The following is a 7,089-nucleotide window of genomic DNA, read 5'->3' as shown; positions in this document are numbered from 1 at the left end:
CCTAGGGATATATAAATATGCTTTTCCAGCTAACCACAATAGAATAGTAATACTTAAAAAAACCACACTGGAAGCACAGTGGAGATATAGATGTAAAAATATTTTAAAAGATACTCAAGGATTGCCTGGACATAGACCCTATTTTTAATACATTGACAGTTCGAACTTGGAAGACCTGAGCTCTGAAAATCTTGTAGTATTTGAAGAATCAGCACATGATCACACAATCTTTCGGCATGATTGGTATACTCTTTCAGCCCAAGCCAAGATACCCTTCAAGACAGATAGGTCCATGTATGGAAGGCATCTCATGTGCAGACCAAGATGATGTGCATTTGCAGATGTTAATAGAAGGTTGTACTACTTCATGCTAGATGCTGTATGCAAATGCAATGATTTTGTCTCGTTAGCTTACATTCTGACATTACTTTTGTAAAGTTTAACTATGCAATGTATACTTTTGCAATTTTTATTATTACAAATATTGCAGTAACATATCTGCTACATTTGCCTATTCAAACATCTAAAATTTTAGTGTTCCATCAAGAAATTATTTAATAGACCTCACAGTGTAGTTTTGTCTATTTTTTTATATTGACAGACATTCAGCATTTTTAAAGAAAACTGGTATTGTAATCCAATATTGAAATACGGAAAATACTGATCAGGTTTTACCTTATTGCCTTTATATGTAACATACTGTGAATTTAGCACAAAATATATAAAGTGGTATCACTTCAGGCTAATCACTTGTAGAGGTATTTGTCAAGATTTTGTATTCTGGTATTAAAGTTTTATAAAAGATAAATGGAGTAACTTAGTAGAAAAATAGATCTATAAGTAATTTACATTCTTATTTATTTTAGTAAATCCATCTGGGACTAGCAGATTCATGCTAGAATATTTAGAAAGCAAGCTGGATGAAAAATACTGGTTTCAGACTACTAACAGTACAACTGAAAATACTGTGCATCATACAGAACTTTATTAACAGAAAAAAATGATTGCAGAAACAGAAAATTGTGGGTTTGTGTGTGAGACCATTTATCCCCTCACTTTATAAAATTCAATTTTACTCTTATTCCAAATGATAGCTCACCTGCCTTTTCTGCCAGGAGAGCTGAAGTGGACCTTGCCCTTGCTTCCAGGTTGGTGACCGTACCAGCAATGCTGATGTCGGTTTATGCTACCAAAGGTTTTGCTTTGACTGGAGAATTGGGGACTATTATATACTGAGGTAAACACTTTGAAAATACAAAATATGTCTCTCGAATCAGTATTTTTTCTGCTCTTTTTAAAATACACCAAACATTCTCAATTAACAGATTTTTTCCCCATCTTAACTAGCTTCTGTTTTGTATCATGCTTGATAGGCACCTAAAGATAAGACTGCTTATCAGGTCGCCTCCTGGTACACGGTCCAGACAAAGATAATGAATCTAGCAAGGTAACGAGGACTGAAAAATAATAATAAATAAAAGAGAAGTTCTTGGGATGGCAAAATCTGTTATCTTTAGCAAGTCTGTGTGCCAGTGATTTATGAAAAGACAGAACCCCTTCTGCTGTATAAAAACTCCAAGAGAAAAAGGAGAAGGCGCAGCTCTTCTTCCCCCCCCTTCTCTCTCGCCACTTCAGCTTCAGCTACGGGAGAGCAACAGCAGAGGAAAGGGAAAGCGGAGAACATCCACCCCCCCAACTCCAGCCAGAGACCAGGATTGGGGATGAGACAGTGATAAAATCTTAATTGCTCCTTTGTTTTCTTTTCTTAACAACTCTTCTCTCTAAAGTAACCCTTTATTAACAGTGATATTTTGTTTCCCCTTTCCTAAAATAAATTCTTGTAACTTGCTTAATTTTCAAAATGCGTTAGTGTGTAATTTCCATGCGTTTTCTCTGAGTATCAGCTGCATTTTCCTCATAATCAAAATATTAAAATAATAACTCGGATCACGACATATACCCAGGTTGCTCTGAAATGGTTAACTAGTGTACTGATTATTTAGAAAATGTGCTGATGAAATCCAGCACAATGACCAGTAAAAATCATATAGAAAACAAGTTACTGAATCGTAAATAAAGCCAAGGATTTATATAGTTTGCTTTTCCTCAGAGATATAAGTTAGGATTTTGCAAATGTAATTTTTTTCCCTGCATTTATAAACTTTCTTTAGGTGAGGTTATAAATACACCAAATGTGCTTTAACTCTTACAGTGTTTTACACAGGCATGGAAAAAGATATATATGAAATATTTAGAATGGTCAATTCAAGTAAAGCATTTGATAAAGCAAATGCAAACATATATGGCTGTCAATGGGAAGCAGAACTCTTGATCTACAAAAAGTGGCTAAATTTTTTACTAAGATAGGGAAGGTCAAAAATGAACAAGGAGTGTAGGTAAGAAATTTTAATGTAAGAAAACATTTTTCAGGAAAACTTCTGGTTGTGCAGGCTGATTCAGATGACCAACAGAGAGAGCAGAAGGTACTATTTCTAATCAGAACTGCACAGTAACATATTTCTGTCTAACTGTAGAGAGAGTGGAATATTGTTAAAGGAACCTAGCTCTTAAAAGGTATCTCAGAGGGCTTTGGGTATCATTAGTAAATAATTGCATCTAATCTGTGTTTGGATTTTTCACACTAGTAATGCCTAGACTTTTGCTAAATAGCCACTATATTTTAATGAAAATCTTCTAGGTAATGACTAGTTAAAATTTCTGCCAAAGGTTTGTTTTAAATAACGCAAGTATGGGGCACTTTCAATTTGCTGCTCTAAGGCCAATATTTTTGCTAAAGTGCTGATTTTAGTCATCAGTCATCAGCTTAATGTATGTGATCCAAAGTGATCATAGAATCATAGAATCGGCTGGGTTGGAAGGGACGTCAGAGATCATCAAGTCCAACCCTTGATCCACTACCGCTGCAGTTACTAGACCATGGCACTGAGTGCCACATCCAGTCTCTTTTTAAATATCTCCAGGGATGGAGAACCCACTACTTCCCAGGGCAGCCCATTGCAATGCTTGATCACCCTCTCTATAAAGAAATTCTTTCTAATGTCCAACCTAAACCTCCCCTGGCACAACTTGAGACCGTGCACTCTTGTCTTGCTGAGAGTTGCCTGGGAAAAGAGACCAACCCCCACCTGGCTACAACCTCCTTTCAGGTAGTTGTAGAGAGTGATGAGGTCTCCTCTGAGCCTCCTCTTCTCCAGGCTGAACAGCCCCAGCTCCCTCAGCCTCTCCTCATAGGGTCTGTGCTCGAGTCCTTTCACCAGGCTAGCTGCCCTCCTTTGGACCTGCTCCAGGACCTCAATATCCTTCCTGAACTGAGGGGCCCAGAACTGGACACAGGACTCAAGCTGTGGCCTTACCAGCGCTGAGTACAGGGGCAGAATCACTTCCTGGGACCTGATGGCTATGCTGTTCCTGATACAGGCCAGGATGCCATTGGCCTTTTTGGCTACCTGGGCACACTGTTGGCTCATGTCCAGCTTCCTGTCAATCCAAACTCCAAGGTCTCTCTCTGTCTGGCTGCTCTCCAACCACTCTGTGCCCAGCCTGTAGCTCCACATGGGGTTGTTGTGGCCAAAGTGCAGGACCCGGCACTTGGCCTTGTTGAACCTCATCCCACTGGAATCAGCCCAACTCTCCCAGTCTGTCCAGGTCCCTCTGCAGAGCCCTCCTGCCTTCCAGCTGATAGACACTTCCCCCCACTTAGTGTCATCTGCAAATTTGCTGATGATGGACTCAATCCCCTCATCTAGATCATCAGTAAAGATACTAAACAGAACTGGGCCCAACACTTCCCGGGGGGACACCGCTTGTAACGGACCACCAACTGGATGCAGCACCGTTCACCACCACTCTCTGGGCACGGCCGTCCAGCCAGTTCCTAACCCAGCGTAGAGTGCTCCTGTCCAAGCTGTGGGCTGACAGCTTTTTCAGGAGAATGCTATGGGAGATGGTTTCAAAGGCCTTGCTGAAGTCCAGGTAGACCACATCCACAGCCTTCCCCTCATCCACCAGGTGGGTCTCCTGATCATAAAAGGAGATCAGGTTGGTCAGGCAGGACCTGCCCTTCCTAAACCCGTGCTGGCTGGGTCTGATCCCTTGCCCATCCTGCAGGTGCTGTGTGATTGCACTGAGGATGATCTGTTCCATGACCCTGCCAGGCACTGAGGTCAGGCTGACGGGCCTGTAGTTTCCTGGGTCCTCTTTCCGGCCCTTTTTGTGGATTGGCATGAAATTTGCCAACTTCCAATTATCTGGGATGTCCCCAGTGAGCCAGGACTTTTGGTAGATGACAGAGAGAGGCTTGGCGAGCTCTTCTGCCAGCTCTCTCATCACCCTTGGGTGGATCCCATCCGGTCCCATAGACTTGTGGGGATCCAAGCAGTTCAATAGGTCACTGACTGATGGTTCAGTAGGTCACTGATGCTGGAGAAGAAGCAAACATATGCAAAGAGCATTTTCAGGTAAAGGAAATTCGTTTTCATTCACAAATCTGTTGCCTACATTATATGAAAATTCCTACCTTTCTGTTATATGTTTCTGTGATATGATGATTATGATCTGGGGATCATCTTCATTTGGAATACTGGCCTGTTTTTCATGCTAAGTATTTCCTAGTACTCGTTCCTATCACATGTGCCTCATAGGCACAGTTCCAAAAGTTATTAATACTCCAGAGATAGATATAGATGCTGGATTTTGTATCTGCAGTGTTTCTGGTAAGAAACATTTCAATCTAACATTTACATTTTTTTGGCTACAAATCTTTAACTTCAGGAACTTTTGATCCTTTCCCAGTAAAATGCCTTGAACACACAGCATTTTTATCACAAGAAAAAACTTACCTCCTATATGGAGTAGATCCTGTACAAAAATGATGACACAAAGATTTCATATTAAATCCTTTATTTTTTTTTTTTTAGCCAAGTCCTTTTACCTCTTTCTTATGGATTCTTTCTAAGTATCCAGTTGTTTCTTTCAGGTGTTTTTTAGGTGTAAGCTCCTGATAATTACTTGAATTTTCATACTTTCCTCAGCCAACATTTTAGGGTTTGAGGTTTCCTTTCACTGTAGATTATCATCCAGAAAAGAAGAAGCCTCTCCAACAGCCTGGGTGATGCCAGACCACTAGCTCCCCTCTTGGTAAATAACTCAAGCCAATGTTACTTTAGCTACTTTGAAGCTATCTGCTACAAAGACAATTTCTTTCATTGTGTTCTTTGCTATTGATTTTCACCTTGCCAGCCTTACTTGATTTAACTCCAGTCCAAACTGACAACCTGAACAGCATATGCCATTTATAAAAACAACACATAGCTAACTAATTCTCCATAGAAGACTTCTGTGATACTTTGGTGTAAGAAGAAATTTAGCAATTTGAGAGGTAAACATGTTTTTTATATACTAATAGTGTTCAGTAATATAAAAAAATGTAACTCTGAAATTGTACTGGTTTTGCATTAAATGGCTTCTTATGACATGGTGTTATTAAACTAAGCACATAGCACATTATTGACAGTATTTTAATACTGTAGCCTAAGTAATACGTGTAGAGGGTGCTTTTTTTTTTAATAAGGAAGCATTTAAATGCAAATGCAGTTCTTTATAGAAGTGTCCTTTCTTGTGTTTGGACAATGAAACAAAGCAGTTCTTGTTACTGACTTACTGCAAGGGTTTAATTTTGCACAGTGCAGTCTGCATGACATAAAACTAAAGAACAAAATCAAGTAAGTGTATTAATAATTATAGAAAGGAACCAAACTTAGCAGTGTAACCTGCAGTGCCTGTAACAAAGTGGGATATAGCTGTGTCACATGTGATATTAAGCTCAGTAGGAAGACAAGCACTAGCAGGCCATATGATCAGGACACACATCAATCTTTGATTTGAATGCATTGAGCTATTTCCACTTATTTTGCTGTTCACTAGATATCTCTTTTCCTTGTCTGATACATATTTGTATTACTGCATCTTATTCTATATTTATACATAGCCTCCATTGCTAGGATAGAGGCTTGAATAGAAATTCCTCTGTATTCATGTAAATAGTAGTGCCAATTTTGTGGACATTACATTTCTCTATTTTCTAGTCCTTTTCTTCTGCATTTAGAGTCACTCTGATAACTTCAGTTTCATGCTTAGTCCTCCATTAAATATAAACTATAAAAATTATCTGGAGACTAATCATGCATTAATTCTTCAATGGGGAGCAATTGCTTGAGTTGGATCTGGGCCATTCATAGTGCTTCCATTCTTCATTGCTTTCAGCAGTCCTTTTTTTCATATAATAGTTGTGATCCCACACTAAAGTAGCACGTGCCCAATCATGGTAATTTGACTACAGACTCTGACAATGGTTCACATAGCTAGACAGGAGAGCAACTGCTTTGGCTGAATTACAAGCATATGAGAATAATTATATATGTGGTATGATTATGGATAATTTGCCTGAGAAGCACAACATATGCTTGTATCATGGTGCTCACAAGCAAGCAACGTAATATTGCATTCTATATCTGGTGTTCCACAGCCAGTGGCTTTCTTCTCCGCCAGTGTGTATTTCAACTGCTGTGACGTTTCAGTCTAGATCTCTGTAATCATTTTCATTTGCCATAGGCCAGCAGGACCTTCCCTCTCAGCAATCTTTTGCATCTGTCAAGACAAATCATAAGTTACTATTCCAGAAGTAAACACAGTAAAATAAGCATATGATGAATATGCTTTTTTTTTCCTAAAAAAAAAAAAAAAAAAAAAAAAATTATCAGATCAGGACAAATTTATTCTTACATCCTCAGAATATTTGTTTTGTTCAATACCATGCCTCTAAGTTATCTGGAATACAGGTAATAAAAACTGAGGAATGTCAGCCACTGTCATGTCACTGTCACTGTCACTGTCACTGTCACTGTCACTGTCACGTACTCTTGACCTGGTTCTTTTTCTCTCCCACAGGGTTCAGTTGAGACTGCACTGAGAAAATGAGCTCTTTCCTTCAGGAAGCTGATGCTCCTTCTCTGTAAAACACTGCTTTTGATATGAAAAATACTTTTTCTTTTCTTTTTTTTTTTTTTTTCT

Source organism: Calypte anna, chromosome 8 (genome assembly GCF_003957555.1).
Source record: "Calypte anna isolate BGI_N300 chromosome 8, bCalAnn1_v1.p, whole genome shotgun sequence".
NCBI classification, from domain to species: domain Eukaryota; kingdom Metazoa; phylum Chordata; class Aves; order Apodiformes; family Trochilidae; genus Calypte; species Calypte anna.
Note: the sequence above shows the minus strand (reverse complement) of the source record.